At 46.5% G+C, this 23,877-nt stretch overlaps 1 protein-coding gene across 1 annotated transcript in view; it reads right to left on the reverse strand.

Moving 5' to 3' along the window:
• NSD2 (nuclear receptor binding SET domain protein 2) overlaps positions 1-22,098 on the reverse strand; it is a 99,761-nt gene extending 77,663 nt beyond the window's left edge. Inside the window, exon 1 of the mRNA XM_069744886.1 lies at positions 21,979-22,098. The gene's annotated coding sequence lies outside the window, so the exon portion shown is untranslated. The remainder of the gene's footprint in view (positions 1-21,978) is intronic.
• Between the last annotated feature and the right edge of the window lie 1,779 nt (positions 22,099-23,877).

Here is a 23,877-nt window from a genome sequence, read left to right on the forward strand (position 1 = left end):
ATTACACATGGCCTAAACTTAGCTTTGCTTTAGTATATTATTATACTCCATGTACAATTACTAAATCACCAGGCCAGTTAGGCTGGGTTCCCATTGCGTTATGGGATCGCGTTTAACGGACAGCGTTGCACGGCGAAATTAACGCCGTGCAACACGTCCGTTAGCGCGCCCATTCAAGGCAATGGGAACGCGCAGCACTAGCGCGTGCCATGTTCGGCACGCGCTAGCGACGCACCGGTGTTTCCTGGCGCGCCGCGGACGCTGCTCGCAGTGTCCGAGGCGCGCCCGCGGTCCGTTCCCCGCTCTCGCAGATCGGGGATCTGCGAGAGCGGGGACGTTACCGCGACCCCAGAAAGCGGCCCCATAAAAACATTGCATTAGCACAACCCGCTAGCGCTAAACGGGTTGCACTAACGCAATGTGAACCTAGCCTTACTTAAAGAATGACTCAATGGATTTGGCAAATCTTCTCAAAATTTAATGTGCCAACAACTTCGCCCAAAATGTCAATCGTTGCAACACTCCGAGAATTCGCACAAAAAAAAAAAAAAACCAAGAGCTATAGCTCAGACTAAGGGTATGTGCACACGTTGCAGATTTGCCTGTGGAGTTTTCTGTGCAGATTCTGCACCTCTTGGCAGAAAAAAAAAGAAGTGAAAATCTGCACGGATTAGATGCATTTTTTATGCGGATTTTCATGCGGATTTGTGTACGTTTTGTAGGCTACATAAAGATCTATTATTGAACAAAAAAAAAAAAAAAAGAAGTACCGTGACGTCTATCTGTCATGATTGATGCTACCTATGCTGGTATGTTTTATGCTGTTTTTTCTGTAATATTTTCAATAAAATTATATATATATATATATATATATATATATATATATATATATATATATATATATATATATATATATATAAGAATTGTGATGTCATTTCTTGTCCAACCTCTTCATTTACATACTCCATTGAACAATAATGTTTACACAAAGTGTGATAGAGGATAGATCTATAGATAGAGGATGCATTATAATAAAAAATAAAATGATGAATACCAGGTCTGCATCCGGTCATGGAAGCCCGGACTGGACCACTGGTCGTCTGCACCGTTCAGGGAATCATTGTCACCCGAGACGACAGACAAACAAACCAGGAAAGACCCATAATTCATGACTCGGCCGTATGAGATACCGTATACCCGGCTGTACGATTTGTTTTGCCATCACACATTCATATCTTTACTTGCAAATGCATTAATAAAAATATATGAGGGGTAGGGGGCAGCTGATAAGACGCAGACGCCAAGCTCAGGGACTCTGGCACTTAGCCTCTCTCTTCCCACTGCCCTGTAGCGGTGGCATATGAGGTAATAGATTGGGGTTGATGCCACCTTTGAATTGTAAGGTGACATCAAGCCGACTTAGTAATGGAGAGGCGTCAATAAGAAACCAATCCATTACTAATCCTATAGTGAAAGGTTAAAAAAAAGACAGCCAGAAAAAAAGTGTTTTAATGAAAAAACACTACGCAGTTTTGCCATCTTTATTGTTCTGCCAATCCATGCAACGCCCTCGATCTCCTGAAAAAAGAAAGAAAAAAAATAAACCAACACAAATACTCCCTGGTCCGATGCAGTCTATTTAATAACGAGTGTCCCACGACGATCTCCCCCTTTAGAGCTGTCACATCAGGAGATATGACAGATCTATAGACCTTCAGTGACACACTGACAGGAGACAATGGAGAGCATCACTGAAGAGGTTACCTGAGTTCAGGCTCTCACTTTACGGCAACGCTGCGTGAGAATATTCCCACGCAGCGGTGCCGCAAGTGACAGTGACCTCTGACGGTAGAGTGATACAGTGCAGAGGATTACCTCCTGTCACTATTACCGGAGGCCCTACAGAGCGGTCGCATCTGCCAATGTGACAGCTCTCCACGGGGAAATCGTCGTTGGACACTCGTTATTAAATGTATTACATTGGATCAGGGAGTATACTGTTGGTTTTTTGCTTTATTTTTTTCCAGGTGATCGAGGGCTTTGGGGACTAGGTGATTGGTGAGTATGTACAGTATGTCTATATGTGGTTTTTTTTTTTTACACTTGAATACAGTAGCCGGATGATGGGACTACAACTGTCCCATCATCCGGCTAGCCGTCACTGTAGCAGGCATAGCCAGATGGGACTAGTAGTCCCATTGGACGATGCCTGACACACACAGCCCCGCACACACACAGAAACACCCGCACATCTTCTCCGCTCACACACAGTCTCCGTCCACACAATTTCCACCTCCCGACCTGCAGAGTTTCTTGCAGGCACATCCGAAGCAAAACCGCAGATCTTTTTTACACCTGCGGTTTTGCTGCGGATTGGCCTGACACAATGGAAGTCAATGGATGCAGAAACGCTGCAGATCCGCAAAAAGAATTGACATGCTGCGGGAAAAAAAAATGCTGCAAATCCGTGTGTTTTTTTCCACAGCATGTGCACAATTCTCAATTTGACATTGACTAACATTGCTTGTGCACCACACTGCGGATTTGATGCAATTCTGTCCGTCCAAAAACGCTGCAGCTCCGCATCAAAATCCGCAACGTGTGCACATAGCCTAACATTCAGATTTTAAAAATAAAAACTCGGGTCCTAATCTTTGAAAGCAGAGTTGGCTGTGCAAGTGCTTATATTCATATAGCTGGAGAATGCAGATTTGTTACAGGCATGTACATACATATTAACAGGGTTATGTCTGCGGCGTGCACATACATTTCTGCTATCCACCCATTCAGAAAACTGGAAAAGTTACAGAACGAAATCTGCAATGCAACTGGTCAAACTTTCATCAGACTCCCGGTTTTAGAAAAATGATCAATATACAGTTGGTGGGGGATGGAGAGAAAAAAAAAAAAGGGTGGAAGGGCACCCATCGAGTGCGGCCACTGGCGGGGAAGGCTCGAAGGGCACCAGTCCAGAGTGCGGCCGGCGGCGGTGAGGCTGGAAGGGCACCCATCCAGAGTGCGGCCACTGGCAGGGAGGCTGGAAGGGCACCCATCCAGAGTGCAGCCTCCAGAGGGAAGGCTGGAAGGGAACCCATCCAGAGTGCGGCCGACGGCGGGGAGGCTGGAAGGGCACCCATCCAGAGTGCAGCCTCCAGAGGGAAGGCTGGAAGGGAACCCATCCAGAGTGCGGCCGACGGCGGGGAGGCTGGAAGGGCACCCATCCAGAGTGCGGCCACTGGCAGGGAGGCTGGAAGGGCACCCATCCAGAGTGCAGCCTCCAGAGGGAAGGGCACCCGTCCAGAGTGCGGCCGGAGGCGGGGAGGTTGGAAGGACACCTGCCCAGAGTGCAGCCGCCGGCGGGGAGGCTGGAAGGGCACCTGCCCAGAGTGCGGCCTCCAGAGGGAAGGCTGGAAGGGTACCCTTCCACAGTGCGGCCGGCGGTGGGGAGGCTGGAAGGGCACCCGCCCAGAGTGCGGCCGGGAGGCTGGAAGGACACCCATCCAGAGTGCGGCTGCCGGCTGGAAGGGCACCCGCCCAGAGTGCGGCCGGGAGGCTGGAAGGGCACCCATCCAGAGTGCGGCCGCCGGCGGGAAGGGAATCCGGCTTCCGTCTTGAGATACCGTATGAGATACCGTATACCCGGCTGTATGATTTGTTTTGCCATCACACATTCATATCTTTTCTTGCGAATGCATAAAAAAAAAATATATGGGGGGAGGGGGCAGATAGACACAGATGCCAAGCTCAGGGACTCCCCACAAGACTGGAGAAAGTGAAGAGGTTTTATGATCCGAACAGCTAAAATAAAAAAAAGGAACAAATACCACGATATAATAATGTAAGGGAACCTATTTGCCTTAAAGGGGGTGCGGTGTCTCTTTAAGAAAGCTGCAGTCTGGCTGACTACAGGGAAAACCAATCAGAGCGGAAGCAAACGCACAATTAGGATTTATAGCGCCGGGATAATGCAATGCAAACGGATCGCTTTACTGAATGCTAATGAAAGCTGCTAATAAAAAGCAGAAATAAGCAAAATGGAAAAAAAAAACCCGTGGTGCACGTACAGACTATGGAGGGGGGACTCAGCGCTGCGGAGCCAGGACTGACAGGAGGGTCCTCGGTTGTGAGATATTTGGTGAGCTATTAATATAGACCGGATGTAAAGCCGCTGCCAGAGCGGAGGAGCGGGGAGTCACAGGACGGCAGGCTGCAGACCACCACCCTACACATCAATCATCCGAAATAGCAGGAGGAAAGGCTCATCCCTCTCTTCAGCCTACATTCGTACGCATGTTTGCTCAGGGTCAGAAAGGAGGATGTAAAGACCCCACTATTGGGAGGTACAATACAAGTCCAAAGAGGACAGAATTAATGCCATATGTCAGAGCAATCGTTCTACAAGCGAGGTTTCTCCTTGTGGACACCAGACATAGGTGGCCGGGCAATGCAGCCTGGGAAAAAAGATATGCAAAGGAGATCTCCTCTAGAAGAATGAATGGCGGCTCTCTACAGCCACCTATTGGAAATAGCCGACCTACAAAGTTTTGCATCACGAGAGGCGTTACACAAGGCTCTAGATGGGGTATTTTAAGTGAACCATGTTTTTAATGGCGGTCGAAAATTAATGCCTTTTATGTAGAGACTAGATGGTGGCCTGATTCTAACGCATCGGGTATTCTAGAATATGTATGTATGTATGTATGTATGTATGTATGTATGTATGTATGTATGCATGTATGTATGCATGTATGTATGCATGTGTATATATATATATATATATATATATATATATATATATATATCAGCCACATAGTATATAGCACAGGCCAGGTAGTATATAGGAGTACTACGTGGCCTGTGGTATATACCATGTGGCTGCTATATACATACATATTGTAGAATACCCGATGTGTGAATATAGGCCACTTAGTATATAACACAGCCCACGCAATATATAGCACAGCCCACGCAATATATAGCACAGCCCACGCAATATATAGCACAGCCCACATAGTATCTAACAGTGGCCACGTAGTATATAGCACGCAGTATAGAACACAGCCCACATAGTATATAACACAGCCCACGTAGTATATAACACAGCCCACGTAGTATATAACAGCCCACGTAGTATATAACAGCCCACGTAGTATATAACAGCCCACGTAGTATATAACACAGCCACGTAGTATATAACACAGCCACGTAGTATATAACACAGCCACGTAGTATATAACACAGCCACGTAGTATATAGGAGTACTACTTGGCCTGTGGTATATACCATGTGGCTGCTATATACATACATATTGTAGAATACCCGATGTGTGAATATAGGCCACTTAGTATATAGCACAGCCCACGCAATATATAGCACAGCCCACGCAATATATAGCACAGCCCACGCAATATATAGCACAGCCCACGCAATATATAGCACAGCCCACATAGTATCTAACAGTGGCCACGTAGTATATAGCACGCAGTATATAACAGCCCACGTAGTATATAACACAGCCCACGTAGTATATAACAGCCCACGTAGTATATAACACAGCCCACGTAGTATATAACACAGCCCACGTAGTATATAACACAGCCCACGAAGTATATAACAGCCCACGTAGTATATAACAGCCCACGTAGTATATAACAGCCCACGTAGTATATAACAGCCACGCAGTATATAACACAGCCACGTAGTATATGTAGTATTCGCTCTTCTTACCTGCATCTCAAAAACATTTCTAGAATTCGCCCTTTTCTTAATTTCGACTCTGCAAAAACTCTGACTGTTTCACTTATTCATTCTCGTCTGGACTATTGTAACTCTCTACTAATCGGTCTCCCTCTTGCAAAACTCTCCCCGCTCCAATCTGTCCTGAATGCTGCAGCCAGGATCATATTCCTCACCAACCGTTACACCGATGCCTCTACCTTGTGCCAGTCATTACACTGGCTACCCATCCACTCCAGAATCCAGTACAAAACTACTACCCTCATCCACAAAGCACTCCATGGCTCAGCACCACCCTACATCTCCTCCCTGGTATCAGTCTACCACCCTACCCGTGCCCTCCGCTCCGCTAATGACCTCAGGTTAGCATCCTCAATAATCAGAACCTCCCACTCCCGTCTCCAAGACTTTACACGTGCTGCGCCGATTCTTTGGAATGCACTACCTAGGTTAATACGATTAATCCCCAATCCCCACAGTTTTAAGCGTGCCCTAAAAACTCATTTGTTCAGACTGGCCTACCGCCTCAATGCATTAACCTAACGATCCCTGTGTGGCCTATTTATAATAAAAAAAAAAAAAAAGGTTCCTCGCATCATGTTCTCATACACTTTATGCAGTATTAGCCCTCTGTGTCTGTACTGTTACATACTTAGGCAGGTAACTGGTTCATGCAGCTTTACATGAACACCTGAGCCTTACACTATAGCTGGTCCGAATAACTAAAGCAATTGTTACCATCCACCTCTCGTGTCTCCCCTTTTCCCCATAGTTTGTAAGCTTGCGAGCAGGGCCCTCACTCCTCCTGGTATCTGTTTTGAACTGTATTTCTGTTATGCTGTAATGTTTATTGTCTGTACAAGTCCCCTCTATAATTTGTAAAGCGCTGCGGAATATGTTGGCGCTATATAAATAAAATTATTATTATTATTATTATTATTATTATTATATAACACAGCCATGTAGTATATAACACAGCCATGTAGTATATAACACAGCCACGTAGTATATAACACAGCCATGTAGTATATAACACAGCCACATAGTATATAGCACAGGCCACGTAGTATATAGGAGTACTACGTGGCCTGTGGTACATACCATGTGGCTGCTATATACATACATACATATTGTAGAATACCCGATGTGTGAATATAGGCCACTTAGTATATAACACAGCCCACACAGCATATCACAGCCCACATAGTATGTAACACAGCCCAGGCAATATATAGCACAGCCCAGGCAATATGTAGCACAGCCCACGCAATATATAGCACAGCCCACGCAATATATAGCACAGCCCACGCAATATATAGCACAGCCCACGCAATATATAGCACAGCCCACATAGTATCTAACAGTGGCCACGTAGTATATAGCACGCAGTATAGAACACAGCCCACATAGTATATAGCACAGCCCACATAGTATCTAACAGTGGCCACGTAGTATATAGCACCGCCACGTAGTATATAGCACCGCCACGTAGTATATAGCACCGCCACGTAGTATATAGCACCGCCACGTAGTATATAACACAGCCACGTAGTATATAACAGCCACGTAGTATATAACACAGCCACGTAGTATATAACACAGCCACGTAGTATATAACACAGCCACGTAGTATATAACACAGCCACGTAGTATATAACACAGCCCACGCAGTATAGAACACAGCCCACGCAGTATAGAACACAGCCCACATAGTATCTAACACTGCACACGTAGTATATAGCAGCCACGCGGTATCTAACACAGCCCACGCAGTATTCAGCAGTATGGGCACCATATCCCTGTTTAAAAAAATAATAATTAAAATTAAAAATAGTTATATACTCACCCACCGGCGGGATCCAGTGAAGCACTGGCAATAAGCGCGGCTGCCGCCATCTTCTGTTCCCAGGATGCATTGCGAACTTACCCAGATGACTTAGCGGTCTCGCGAGACCGCTAAGTCTTCTGGGTAATTTCGCAATGCATCTCTGGGAACGGAAGCTGGCGGCAGGAGCGAGCGCATCGTCGGACTACGGAAGGTGAGTATAGCAGGTTTTTTGCTTTTTTTTTTTTTTTATATTATTATTTTTAACAGGTGTTTTTACTATTGATGCTGCATAGGCAACATCAATAGTAAAAACTTGGTCACACAGGGTTAATAGCGGCGGTAACGGAGTGAGTTACCCGCGGCATAACGTGGTCAGTTACCGCTGGCATTAACCCTGTGTGAGCGGTGACTGGAGGGGAGTATGCGGGCGCAGGGCTCTGACTGCAGGGGAGTAGGGAGGGACTAATCGGACTGTGGCGGTTGCTGATTGGTCGCGGCAGCCATGACAGGCAGCTGGCGAGACCAATCAGTGACGTGGGATTTCTGTGACGGAAGTTGCCGACAGAAAGACAGACAGACAGTCGGAAGCACCCCTTAGACAATATATATATATATATATATATATATATATATATATATATATATATATATATATAGATCAGATAAAAGTCATGAGAAATGTAGTCATATGCAAATTAGGATGGAAGTGCATTGAGGCGTGTCTAGCATGCCCCCTAGGGGACTTACTGTCTGATTTGCATATGACTAGATTGATTGCATAGAAGCTATCTTCTTTGGAGACAAGCGCCTGCATTCATCTCTAACTTCTTCATGTAAAAATAGCTTAAAGAGAACCTGCAGTCCGATCTGTGGACAGCACGGCACTGAGCAAAATGAAGAGTCCAGTGGGTGGGACTACATATGGAGGAAGACTGTCAGCCACTCACTAGGCCCGCCCACTGGACTCCTATGCATCCCAGAAATGTATATACAGAGATCAACTCCTCCTGCTCTATAACATCTTCCTGCAGATTAGACACCACTTCCAACAATGACCGGTCCCCTTTAAAGCTCCTTCTCGTGGAGACCACCAATTGGCAAAGGGAGACTTATAGATCAAGCAACGCTTGTAAGATTATGCAAATTAGCTCCCTAGAATAAAGCTAGCTTTTGCCATACAAGTCAATAACTGAGCCTTAAAGGCCTCAGACAATGGTCTCGGGGGTCAGCTAAAGGGTCTACGTAGGCAGCCTGCAGATGTAAGCCGGGGAAGATACCTCCATTGTAAGAACCAGAGACTACTACAGTATGGATATAGCTGTGTGCATAAGTACCGACACCTGTGTCTGGGTCGAAGAAGCAGGAAAATGTCATATACATGGAAAGAAAATGACCAATAAAGGGGTCCTCCCCATCTCAAAAGAAAAGGGTCTTTTTCATTATTATCAGTGGTAAATCAAACACAAGGGACCCCCAGCAATCTGGGGAATGAAGGGGCTGCATCCCCTTCCCAGTATCTCCTCCATGATAGCATATGGTCAGGGCGACTATATAAGAGAAAGAAACACTGTCATAATGAACAAAAAAAAAACCTTCTGCCCGTGGCCCTTGTCTGCACCGACCACGGCCCCATCTCGCCTCTCCTCTTTCATCACCTTCAAACGGAAATATGCGGCTCCAGCAATCATGGAAGCAGAAGCTCGAGAAGCCAGAGCCAAACAATGTGAATGAGGATTATTTATCACTGACAGCAAGCAGAGATAGTGGTGAGGAAGTGAAACCAATCACATGCTTGAAACAAAGTTGTTTACCCACAATTTTGGAAAAGTGACAACAATTTTCTCCAGCCCAATTTGTGTCGTTCCAATACACATAATGCACAAACATGCAACAAAACATGCGGAAGTGCAATAATTTTCCGGGAGAAATACTTTATTTCCTGGAACAATTTATAGGGTGCCAACACTTTCGGCTGTGCGATTATACATTTCTCAAAAAAAAATAAAGGAACAACAGAATATAACTACAAGTAAATCAAACTTCTGTGAAATCAAACTGTCCACTTAGGAAGCAACACTGTCTGACAATTTCACATGCTGTTGTGCAAATGGAATAGAGAACAGATGGAAATTATTGGCAATTGTCAAGACACCCTCAATAAAGGAGTGGTTCTGCAGGTGGGGACCACAGACCACATCTCAGTACCAGTGCTTCCTGGCTGATGTTTTGGTCACTTTTGAATGTTGGTTGTGCTTTCACACTCGTGGTAGCACGAGACGGACTCTACAACCCATACAAGTGGCTCAGGTAGTGCAGTTCATCCAGGATGGCACATCAATGTCAGCTGTGGCAAGAAAGTTTGCTGTGTCTGTCAGCGTAGTGTCCGGAGGCTGTAGGCGCTACCAGGAGACGTGGAGGGGGCCATAGGAGGGCAACAACCCAGCAGCATGACCGATACCTTCGCCTTTGTGCAAGGAGGAACAGGAGGAGCACTACCAGAGCCCTGCAAAATGACCTCCAGCAGGCCACAAATGTGCATGTGTCTGCACAAAGAGTTAGAAATCGACTCCATTAGGCTGGTCCAAGTGCCCGACGTCCACAGATGGGGGTTGTGCTCACAGTCCAACACCGTGCAGGACACTTGGCATTTGCTACAGAACACCAGGATTGGCAAATTCACCACTGGCGCCCTGTGCTCTTCACAGATGAAAGCAGGTTCACACTGAGCACATGTGACAGACGTGACAGAGTCTGGAGACACCGTGGTGAGCGATCTGCTGCCTGCAACATCTTCCAGCATGACCAGTTTGGCAGTGGGTCAGTAATGGTGTGGGGTGGCATTTCTTTGGAGGGCCGCACAGCCCTCCATGTGCTCACCAGAGGTAGCCTGACTACCATTAGGTACTGAGAGGAGATCCTCAGATCCCTTGTGAGACCATATGCTGGTGCGGTTGGCCCTGGGTTCCTCCTAATGCAGGACAATTCCAGACCTCATGTGGCTGGAGTGTGTCAGCAGATCCTGCAAGATGAAGGCATTGAAGCTATGGACTGACCTGCCTGATCCCCAGACCTGAATCCGATTGAACACATCTGGGACATCATGTCTTGCTCCATCCATCAACGTCACATTGCACCAGACTGTCCAGGAGTTGGCGGATGCTTTAGTCCAGGTCTGGGAGGAGATCCCTCAGGAGACCATCTGTCGCCTCATCAGGAGCATGCCCAGGCGTTGTAGGGAGATCATACAGGCACGTGAAGGCCACACACAATACTGAGCATCATTTCCTTGTCTTGAGCCATTTCCACTGAAGGTGGATCAGCCTGTAATTTAATTTTCCACTTGATTTTGAGCATCATTCCAACTCCAGACCTCCGTGGGATATTAGTTCTGATTTACGTTGATCACTTTTATGTTTTATGGTTCTCAACACATTCCACTATGTAAAGAATAAAGATTTACAACAGGAATATTTCATTCAGCAATATCTAGGATGTGGGATTTCAGTGTTCCTTTATTTTTTTGAAAAAAAAAAAAAAATATACATATATATATACACACACACTAAAAAAAAAAAAAAACTGCCTCCAAGTCAATCACATTTTTGTGAAATCAACCTGTCCAGTTATGAAGAAACACAGACTGTGAATCAATTTCTCCTGCTGCTGTGCAAATAGGACAACAAGCAGAAAGGATAGGAAATTAGCAAGAAACCCCCTGTAAATGAGTGTTTCTGCAGGGGGTGACCACAGACCATTTCTCTTTTCTCATTCTTTTTGGCTGTTTTGGTCACTGCTCTCACCCCTAGAGGTACTGTACAGTAGCATGATGCGGTGTCTACAACCTACAGATGTTGCTCAGGTAGTGCAGCTCATCCAGGATGGCACATCAATGCGAGCTGTGACAAGAATGGTAGCTGTGTCTGTCAGGAGAGTGTCCAGAGCATGCAGCAGATACCAGGAGACAGGCTAGTACATCGGGAGACATGGAGTGGGCCTTTGTGAAATGAGGATGAGTAGGAGCAGTGCCAGAGCCCTGTAAATTGACCTCCAGCAAGTCACTAACATCCATGTGTCTGCTCAAACCGTCAGAAACTGACTCAATGAGGGTGGTATGAGGGCCCGACGTCCACAAGTGGGTGTTGCGCTTACAGCCCAACACCGTGCAGAGTGATTGTCATTTGCCAGAGAAAACCAAAATTGGCAGATTCGGCATTGACGCTCTATGCTCTTCGCGGATGAAAGCAGGTTGACACTGAGCACGTGACAGCCTGGAGACTACATGGAGAACGTTCTGCTGCATCAAACATCCTCTGTCATGATCGGTTTGACAGTGGATCAGCAATGATGTGGGGTAGCATTTCTTTGGAGGGCCACACAGTCCTCCATGTGCTCACCAGAGGTAGCCCGACTGCCATTAGGTACCAGGATGAGATCCTTAGACCTATTGTGAGACCAGATACAGGTGCATTGGTTTCCTTCTGATGCATGACAATGCTAGGCCTCATGTGGCTGATGGGTGTCAGCAGTTCCTGCATGGTGAAGGCATTTGAAGCTATGGACTGGCCCGCCCGTTCCCCAGACCTGAATCCGATTGAGCACATCTGGGACATGTCCCATTCCATCCACCAACACCACGTTAAACCACAGACTGTTCAGGAGTTGACTGCTGCTTTAATCCATATCTGGGAGGACATCACTCAGGAGAACATCCACCGGCTCATCAGGAGCATGCCCAGGCGTTGTATGAAGGTCATACAGGCACGTGGAGGCCACACACACTACTGAGCATCATTTCCTTATCTTGAGGCATTTCAATTGATGTTGGATCAGCCTGTAATTTGATTTTCCACTTTGATTTTGACTATCATTCCAAATCCAGAACCTCCATGGGATATTAATTTTAATACACAATGGTCATTTTTATGTTTAATTGTTCTCTACGCATCAAACTATGTAATGAATAAAGATTTACACCTGGAATATTTCATTCAGTGATATCTAGGATGTGGGATTTTAGTGTTCTCTTTATTTATTTTTTTTAAAGCGGTGAATATATTTTAATTAGCAATGGGTAAAACATTGCCCGTGCAGGTGAAATAAACTAAGATGGCTGATCACTTGCTGCTGGTTCCTCTACACAAGTCAGTTATTCGCCAGGGATCCCTACAGCGGGATGGACACCCCCATGATCAACTATAAGGAAAAGGTGAAGCGAACCACATGCAATGACAAATCTCTCCCCCCCTAAAAACCCAGACGCAACAGTGAATAATAGTCACAATCACAGTCATTAATACAGTGGCATGTAAAAGTTTGGGCACCCCTGGTCAAAATTACCGTTATTGTGAACAGTTAAACAAGATGAAGACAAAATGATCTCTAAAAAGGCCTAAAGTTAAAGATGACACATTCCCTTTGTATTTTAGGCAAAAAATAAATATATTGTCATATTTTACATTTTAAGAATTACAAAAAAGGAAAATGGGCCAACGTAAAAGTTTGGCTACCCTTGAGAGATTTGTGTGCTCAGATAAATTTCAAGTTGTCCTTTCCTCAGTTCGAAATGTAATTAAGAAATGGTAGGTAGCCGGAACAGTGGAGGTCAAGATAAGATCTGGGAGACCAAGGAAAATTTCAGTGAGCTGCTCATAGGATTGCTAGAGAGGCAAATCAGAACCCCCACTTGACTGCAAAAGACCTTCAGAAAGTTTTAACAGGCTCTGGAGTTGAAGCACAATGTTTTACTGTTCAAAGACACGCACAAATATGATTGAAGAATCATCAGAAGAAAACCTCTCCTGCGTCGTCATCATAAAATTCAGCGCAAGAAGTATGCAAAAGAACATCTGAACAAGCCCGATGCATTTTGGAAGCTAGTCTTGCGGACCGATGAGGGCAAAATAGAAATCTCTGGCCACTATTATCAAAGGTAAACATGGAGAAAAATGGGCACAGAATTTCTGGAAAAGAACATCTCACCAACCATTAAGCATGGGAGTGGATCAATCATGCTTTGGGGTTGTGTTGCAGCCAAATGGCACAGGAATCATTTCACGGGTAGAGGGAAGAATGGAATCAATGAAATTTCAACAGATTCTTGATGCCAACATAAACACTATCTGTAAAAAGGCTGAAGTTGAAAAGAGGATGGCTTCTACAAATGGACAATGACCCTAAACACACGGCAAAATCCACAATAGACGACCTCAAAAGGTGAAACTGAAGGTTTTACAATGGCCCTCACAGTCCCCTGATCTGAACAACATTGAAAATCTGTGGCTAAACCTCAAAGTAATAAGAGGATGCAAGAAAATCCAGGAATCTCACAGAACTGGAAGAATTTTCCAAGGAAGAATAGATGAAAATCCCTCAAACAAGAACTGAAAGACTGGCTACAAAAAGCGTTTACAAGCGGTGATACTTTCAAAAGGGAGCGTTGCTAGAGACTGACCATACAGAGTGCCCAAACGTTTGCATTGGGCTATTTTCTTTTTTGTAATTTTTAAAATATAAAAAATGACAACATGAAGGTTTTTCTTTTCCCAAAATACAAAGGAAATGTGTCATCTGTACAGTCATGGACAAAAATTTTGAGAATGAGACAAATATTAATTATTCCAAAGTCTACTGCTTCATTTTTTCTAATGGCAATTTGCATATACTCCTGAATGTCAGAGTGATCAGTTTAACAGCAATTACTGTACTTGCAAAGTCAATATTTGCCCAGAAAATGAACTTTAACCCCCAAAACACATTTCAACATCAATGCAGTCCTGCCTTAAAAGGAGCAGCTAACATCGTTTTAGTGATTGATCCAGTAACACAGGTGTGGGTATTGATGAGGACAGGGCTGGCGATCAGTCATGATTAAGTAAGAATGACATCTCTGGACACTTTAAAAGGAGGCTGGTGCTTGGTATCATTGTTTCTCTTCAGTTAACCATGGTTATCTCTAAAGAATCATGTGCAGCCATCATTGCACTGCACAAAAATGGCCTAACAGGGAAGAGTATCGCAGCTACAAAGATTGCACCTCAGTCAATCTATCGCATCATCAAGAACTTAAAGGAGAGAGCTTCCATTGTTGTCAAAAAGGTTCCAGGGCGCCCAAGAAAGACCAGCAAGCGCCAGGACCGTATCTTAAAACTGTTTCAGCTGCGGGATCGGACTACCAGCAGTGCCGAGCTTGCTCAGGAATGGCAGCAGGCTGGTGTGAGTGCTTCTGCACGCACTGTGAGGCGGAGACTCTTTGAACAAGGCCTGGTTTCAAGGAGGGCAGCAAAGAAGCCACTTCTCTCCAGAAAAAACATCAGGGACCGACTGATATTCTGCAAAAGGTACAGGGAGTGGACTGCTGAGGACTGGGGCAAAGTCATTTTCTCTGATGAATCCCCTTTTCGATTGTTTGGGACATCTAGAAAACAGCTTATTCGGAGAAGAAGAGGTGAGCGCTCCCACCAGTCTTGTCTCATGCCAACTGTAAAGCATCCTGAAACCATTCATGTGTGGGGTTGCTTCTCAGCCAAGGGAATCGGCTCACTCACAGTCTTGCCTAAAAACACAGTCATGAATAAAGAATGGTACCAGAATGTCCTCCAAGAGCAACTTTTCCCAACCGTCCAAGAGCAGTTTGGCATCCAACAATGCCTTTTCCAGCATGATGGAGCACCTTGCCATAAAGCAAAGGTGATAACTACATGGCTCATGGAACAAAACATAGAGATTTTGGGTCCATGGCCTGGAAACTCCCCAGATCTTAATCCCATTGAGAACTTGTGGTCAATCATCAAGAGACGGGTGGACAAACAAAAACCAACAAATTCTGGCAAAATGCAAGCACTGATTATGCAAGAATGGACTGCTATCAGTCAGGATTTGGTCCAGAAGTTGATTGAGAGGATGCCAGGGAGAATTGCAGAGGTCTTGAAGAAGAAGGGTCAACACTGCAAATATTGACTTGCTGCATTAACTCATTCTAACTGTCAATATAACCTATTGGTACTCATAATATGATTGCAATTATATTTCTGTATGTGATATAAACATCAGACAAACACTAATAAAAATCAGAGGGCAGCAGATCATGTGAAAATATAATGTTGGTGTCATTCTCAAAACTTTTGGCCACGACTGTAACTTTAGGCCTTTTAGAGATCATTTCATCTTCAACTTGTTTTACTAATTTTGACCAGGGGTGCCAAGCTTTTACTTACCACTATGTAGGCCTAACAAAACTCATGATGAAATATTTCCTGATGCAAAGCAGAAACTTTTCAATAGGAATAATAATAATAATAAAAAAAAAAATGTTACGACGGCCACTGCTGTTCTTTTCAGACTGTGCTGCCTTTATTGCCAAGTGGCTCGTACAATAGGAATCACTTGGCAGCTTACGTACAGGATCCAGGGTCAGCTACTGAGCATGTGCGAACATCTGCAATGGACACGCGAGATGGGACACTCCGAGAAAGAACCTAAAGAATAGCAGTGGGCGCCATCACAAATTTTTTAAATAATAATTCCTATTGAAAAGTTAAAAGGGTTTGACAAAAAAAAACTGATTTTAAGAGATGAGAGCTGGACCTGGCACTAACATTTCCAGCTCATCACCACGACATGTATGAAAAGGAGCCCTCTCCTCCATCATGGGCCAGACATCCAAAATGAATAGATTTCCCTAAGCGGCGGTGAGACCCTAAGTGAAGACCCCCAAATATCGAACAATGCGAGTCACAACACAAAATGCATTCATATATTCCGGCGGTTACTAGGAAAAAATAAAAATATACTGAGCACTTTTCAATCAATTTCTAACCGTTTGTGCTCACAGCTCCTGTACTGATTAATGTGTCCCCATGGCAACAGACCACAAACGCTGCGTCATCTCGTGCCTCAGTCATTCCCTTCTATCTCCTACTTTGCTTTTTTTTTTTGCACAAAGCAAAACAGATACGGAGGGAAGTAAAACCGCAGCTGCACAACTTTTGTCATCCGTTACCATGGAGACACATAGGTCTGCGTATGAGCTGTGGAAACAAAACAAGGATTTTTTTTTTTAAATCGACACGTATTGCAAAGTTTCTTACATTTTTTTTCCATTTTAGATGTAACGGACTAGTAGAAAAAAATATATAAATAAAATTAGCATAAAAAAACGGGCCGGACATAAAACCCAAATAATGCAAGTCTTGATTTCAAGGTATTAAGTCATGTAAAACATGAAAAAGCCATCTTTACCAAAGAGATAAGCGACTTAAAAAACGCATAAAACATACCATAATTAACACATGGTTTACTTTGCAGTCAGCCACCACAGTGTCGGCTCAGCCTCCCCCCATACACATGCATGCTCGGTTGAGTGTTGAAATTCAGCCCAATCTTTTCCCAATCTGTTGCTGTAGGAAAGTTAGGACACCTCTATACACATTAGATGGTCATCTGCCAGCTGTGGCTGACGCGGCCGTTGTGGAGTTCTGCAGCTCAGCTCCTACTAAAGTGAATGTGACCTGAGCTGCAGTACCCAAGAACGGCCACTACACGGTGTATGGAGCTGCAGTGTTCAACCATTGCATCTGATCAGTGGAGATACACGTTGCCGGTCCCCCACCGATCCGATATTGATGACCTGGTTCCCCCACAAAGCTCCGGACATGGTAAACAAAAAAAATACCGCAATCCCTAAAACACACATACTGAAACACTATAAACCCCCCTCATCAAGCAATGCCAAATCCCAGTGACCCCATTTCCAGGAATGTACGGACGAATGACTACGACTGAGTCACAGGAAATCGGATTAGGCCCGTCTCCTGACTTCCGACCATGCCGCGCACACATGTAATCTGCATTGCTGAAAGCCAATGAACCCTCATAGTATGGGGCCCCATCAGCCATATCCCCAGAGTCCCTGAGAGTAAAACGATTTGGGTATATTGTTCTCTCCCCGGATATAGGCAGGGTACAGGACGGCCCGGGACCCACCATGACTAATCCCTGCTCAACTTTCACCCTATTCCAGGCGCCCGGCAGGGCAGCTGCTCCCGAGCATTCTCATAGAGGGCTGCAAAAATGCAGTTTTGCATTGCTGTAAAGACCCCCAAGAGTGCATGATACGAGTCCCCTGCAGCAAAGGCATCCATATAATACACATGAAGTGCAAACATGGGGGGCGATTCTGCAACAGACGTTTCTCCGGCATTATATTGTTTGCAAAAAGACGTGGAGGAAAGCAGGCCCCCGAAGCGCCTTCCATTCACCCAGATTACACGCAGCGCTTTATATTAGCATTCCTCTGCTGTTTTTACACGCAGATCCTTTCACCGCCGGCTGCAGAGCTGAAATCCGGGTGATACGGCCTCCTCTACAGGCACCGAGGGGGCATCTGTGGTGAGCCAGCGCACGTCACAGCCCCCATACAACCCATGACGCACATTGACCGGACGGGATTAGATTGCACGGAGACCCAGCAATGATCGCATAGCGTGGAACGGCAGGAAAGGGAGCAATTGAAAAAAAAAAAAAACACAGACTAGGGAATTGTTATACTAGCAATTCCTTCATACACAACTATTGCATCCGTTATTACTGGCTCCTGCAGTCCTCCGGGTGTTGTGTCCTTTAGAAGACTCATTCAGATGTTCTTCGTGTAGGATGCACGGCCCCGGACGTGGGTCTCCCGACCTAAACGTGACAGCCTCATGTACGCCTTTCAGGCCGTCAAGTTCGGGTCTGGACCCCCGCATCCAGTCATGGCTTCTACATCTGCAAAACAAAAGGAAGGTGCTAACGCCCCAATGGAGGCAATGCAAGAGCAAGCCCGATGCAACCTCAACTCTGAGCCGCCACGAAAAGATGGCCGCCCATAACGACATGTGACTACCACACCGGTCAGAGACGAGAGACGGAAACGTACACGATGGTCAATAAGCCACGCAAACGAGACTAGCATGATAAAAAAAAATAATCCCAAGAAAATGGGCCTGCAACGTCTTAAATCAATGAGATTAATCCAGCGGCAACACCGGGCGCAAGCCACACAACGAGCCAAAAACAGGGGCAGATCCAGCAGGAAAAGAAGTACAACCCCTGCATTTCTATTTCCCGGTCTTATAGAATCCATTCATGACCTCAGACTAAAGAACTGTATCCAAATCTGTAAAAAACGCTTTAATGAGACTGCGCCAACATCTGCCCTTCCCACTCGGCCATGTCAATGGGCCCCTGTATTCTGCCAGCTGCCCGAGGGACTAGCTCATGACGGAAGACACGTCTTTTTTTTTTGTATAAATGCAGAAAATTAGGCACAAAGCCGTGCACATTTTTGCGTAATTTGTGCGGTTTGCTATGTATTAATTAGCACTTTTTTTTTCTTTTATTATAGATGGAAAAGGCGTTTTGATATCAAGGAAAAAAAAAATATAGAATAGACGTCATTCATCCTGCGCATTAGGAAGCTGAAAGCATAAAATCCACAACCCGGCGGTGTGTGCACAGGAATTATCGGCAGCTCCAAAAATAGCTGCGGTGCGTCGCGGTATCGGTGCAATGCAAAGGGTGAAATCCACGGCATGTTACACGCACCAGCCAAATCCCACTGTGGATGAAACTCACACAGGACACAGTCACTAATACACTGCAGGAAACCATGGCCTATCCGCCGTACCCCAATACTGGTACATAGGGATGACGGCACTCAGTGCGTCTAGCAAGTTACAAGGGACACAAATAACGGGGCTCATTGACATTATTGCATCCATGACACCATGCATTAGCATACAGTGCGGGCTCAGGAGCTGATCCAGCTACACAGGGTAGATGCCGGCTGTGTTATACAGCCAACACCTGAGTCTAAGCTGGCTTTAGAGTTGGGAACGCAAAGCTCAGACTGGCCGGCGACTCTCCCGACCAGAGTGTAACAGCTGCTGTACCCGCCATCACATGATGAGTGTCGTCTGCCACGTGTGCACCCCCATCACATGATGAGTGTCGTCTGCCACGTGTGTGCACCCCATCACATGATGAGTGTCGTCTGCCACGTGTGTGCACCCCATCACATGATGAGTGTCGTCTGCCACGTGTGTGCACCCCATCACATGATGAGTGTCGTCTGCCACGTGTGTGCACCCCATCACATGATGAGTGTCGTCTGCCACGTGTGTGCACCCCATCACATGATGAGTGTCGTCTGCCACGTGTGTGCACCCCATCACATGAGTGTGCCACGTGTGTGCACCCCATCACATGATGAGTGTCGTCTGCCACGTGTGTGCACCCCATCACATGATGAGTGTCGTCTGCCACGTGTGCACCCCATCACATGATGAGTGTCGTCTGCCACGTGTGTGCACCCCATCACATGATGAGTGTCATCTGCCACGTGTGTACCCCATCACATGATAAGCGTCGTCTGCCACGTGTGCACCCCATCACATGATGAGTGTCGTCTGCCACGTGTGCACCCCATCACATGAGTGTCGTCTGCCACGCGTGCACTCCACATAGTGAGTGTCGTCTGCCACGTGTGTACCCTCCATCACATGATGAGTGTCGTCTGCCACACGTGCACCCCACATAGTGAGTGTCATCTGCCACGTGTGCACCCCATCACATGAGTGTCGTCTGCCATGCGTGCACCCCACATAGTGAGTGTCGTCTGCCACGTGTGTACCCTCCATCACATGAGTGTCGTCTGCCACGTGTGCACCCATCACATGATGAGTGTCGTCTGCCACGTGTGCACCCTCCATCACATGATGAGTGTCGTCTGCCACGTGTGTACCCTCCATCACATGATGAGTGTCGTCTGCCACGTGTACCCCATCACATAGTGAGTGTCGTCTGCCACGTGTGTACCCATCACATGATGCGTGTCGTCTGCCACGTGTGTACCCCATCACATGATGCGTGTCGTCTGCCACGTGTGTACCCCATCACATGATGAGTGTCGTCTGTCACGTGTGTACCCCATCACATGATGAGTGTCGTCTGTCACGTGTGTACCCTCCATCACATGATGAGTATCGTCTGCCACGCGTGCACCCCATCACATAGTGTCGTCTGTCACGTGTGTACCCTCCATCACATGATGCGTGTCGTCTGCCACGTGTGTACCCCATCACATGATGAGTGTCGTCTGCCACGTGTGTACCCCATCACATGATGCGTGTCGTCTGCCACGTGTGCACCCATCACATGATGCGTGTCGTCTGCCACGTGTGTACCCCATCACATGATGAGTGTCGTCTGCCACGTGTGTACCCCATCACATGATGAGTGTCGTCTGCCACGTGTGTACCCCATCACATGATGAGTGTCGTCTGCCACGTGTGTACCCCATCACATGATGAGTGTCGTCTGCCACGTGTGTACCCCATCACATGATGAGTGTCGTCTGCCACGTGTGTACCCCATCACATGATGAGTGTCGTCTGCCACGTGTGTACCCCATCACATGATGCGTGTCGTCTGCCACGTGTGCACCCATCACATGATGCGTGTCGTCTGCCACGTGTGCACCCGCCACGTGTGCACCCCATCACATGAGTGTCGTCTGCCACGTGTGTACCCCATCACATGATGAGTGTCGTCTGCCATGTTGGTACCCCCAGGGCCTGTGACTGGACATCATAGGGCGGGAATCCCACCATAACCGGCAATATTACAGTCCAGCGCTCTATCATACAAGTGCTAAAGTCATCGCGGGTTTATTAACGCCCAGAAAGGAACAAATATTAAAAAAAAAAAAATTCTTAAAAAAAAAAAGTAAAGAAGTTCCTATCATCCCCATTTTTTACATTAACATTTATCGCCTTATAAAGTATAATACTTCTCCAATAAGGAAAACGGGGGCAAAAAGAGAGACGGGGCAAAAAAAAAAGAGACGGGGCAAAAAAAAAAGAGACAGGACAAAAAAAAAAAAGACAGGACAAAAAAAAAAAAGACAGGACAAAAAAAAAAAAGACAGGACAAAAAAAAAAAGAGACGGGGCAACAAAAAAAAAAAAAAAGAGACCGGGCAGAAGCAGTGCTATCTTTGCCCCCACCGCAGCGGCTCTGTTACAATGTATCAGCTGAGGAGGAGATAATAGAGCGGGGGCCCCTGGGAAATAGGGCCCATACTAGGATGTGCACAGCTCTCCCCGGGGCCTGAGGGCATGCTGGGCGCTGTAGTGTACCTACAGCTTGTAGACGATTGCTAGTGTATAGAAGCCGTGTGGTGTGCACAGGGGCCGCCGCTGACAGGCGGTTAATGGAGGCCGCACCGCACACGGAGCACAGGCGATCCCGCCAAGTTTCAGGCCCAGCCGCCCGCCTCCCTCCCGCCCAGCACAGGGACCCAGGAGCGGCGGCGGCTGGCGGTCAGGCCCGGTGTCCGGGCGGGCGCGGAGGGACACACTGTACACGGCCGGCGCTCACCTGTCTGTGGCATCCTTCGGCGCCGGCGGAGGTGAGAGCGGCTCCTGGCTGGCAATCAATGGAGACAGACAGACGGCACACGGCGACGGCAGGCCACTCCCCCGCAGCCACAGGGACACGCCCACCAGAGAGAGGGGCCCAGGACACGCCCTCTCTTCGCAGCAGCCCGCGGGAAAATCTCCGGCCTGTGATTGGCTGCAGGGGTGCGGGGGGCGGAGGCAGCGGCGGCGCAACCGGACATTTCAAATTTAACGTTTATAGTGTGACGTCAGGAGGGAGGGAGGAGGAGGATAACGGCGGCTGAGGAGGAGCGGGGTCCGGTCCGTTATTAATCACAGCGAATCCTCACTGCAGCGAGCAATCACAGGGGTTATAGCAGAGCGTGCTCTTGTCGGGGGCCAAACGTGTAACCGTGAGGATTCAGTCACCGCCGTGACGTCACATCGCCTCATACTACAGCGCCGCCGTGACGTCACATCACATATGACGTCACATCACCGCCATGGCATTACCACGTGTTACTGTACATTGCCGCCATGCCATCACAGCACCGTGCACTAAAGCTTCATCGTGACAGACGTCACCATGAAAGATGGCGCTGCTGTGACATCACACCAGAAGACAGAGCTGCCGTGACATCACCGTGCGATATGGCGAGCCGTGACATCATTGTACTATATTATTATTATACATTTTTATAGCGCCATTTATTCCATGGAGCTTTACATGTGAACGGGGCAAATATAGACAAATACAATAAACCTGACCAAAACAAGGCACTAATGCTGGTTTCACATTTGCGTTTAAATCCGCAGCGTTTAAAACACATCCGCAAGTGGTGGAAAAAACACAAACGCAGCGTTTTTTAGACGCATGCGGTTAAAAAAACGCCGCGTTTGTACGCGTTTTTTCCTGCGTTTGCGTTTTTGGCACACATGATGAGAAATTTCACAAGAGAAAAATCAAGATAACCAGACACCGCCAATGGGACTACAGAGAGCGTGTATTATGACAAAACACGGAACGGTATAAACGCCTCCCCCAAAAGAAATTCATGAATAGCTGGTTTTTGGTCATTCTGCCTCACAAAAATCGGAATAAAAAGCAATCAGAAAATGTCACTTGCCCGAAAATGTTACCAATAAAAACGTCAACTCGTCCCGCAAAAAACAAGACCTCACAGGACTCTGTGGACCAAAATATGGAAAAATTATAGCTCTCAAAATGTGGTAACGCAAAAACTATTTTTTGGAATAAAAAGCGTCTTTCAGTGTGTGACGGCTGCCAATCATAAAAATCCGCTAACAAACCCACTATAAAAGTAAATCAAACCCCCCTTCATCACCCCCTTAGTTAGGGAAAAATTAAAAAAATGTATTTATTTCCATTTTCCCATTAGGGTTAGGGCTAGGGTTAGGGTTTGGATCCCTTTATCACCTTGATGGTCGGGGGTGGCTTATCAGTGTCTAGACTTGTTTTTCTCTATTGAAACGCATGCGTTCAAAAGCGCAACCAAACGCATGTGCTTAAAAACGCATGCGTTTACATAGACAGCAATGCGTTTTTTTTACGCAAACCTTGCGCAATCGAACACATGCGTTTCCTGGCGGCAAATAGACGCCTCTAGAAATTACTACATGTTGCATTTCCGCGCCAAGCCGCAAGCGACGAAACGACGCATGCGTCGTCAAATGCGGCAAAACGCGAACAAAAAAAAAAGCATGCGTTTTTAATGTTAAATATAGGAAAACACACATGCGTTTATATGCGGTACAAACGCTGCGGCAAAAACCGCAAATGTGAAACCAGCCTAATAGGTACAGAAGGAGAGAGGACCCAGCCCCCGAGGGCTCACAGTCTGCAGGGGATGGGTGAGGATACATTAGGAGAGGGTAGAGC

This window comes from Ranitomeya imitator, chromosome 1, assembly GCF_032444005.1.
Source record: "Ranitomeya imitator isolate aRanImi1 chromosome 1, aRanImi1.pri, whole genome shotgun sequence".
NCBI classification, from domain to species: domain Eukaryota; kingdom Metazoa; phylum Chordata; class Amphibia; order Anura; family Dendrobatidae; genus Ranitomeya; species Ranitomeya imitator.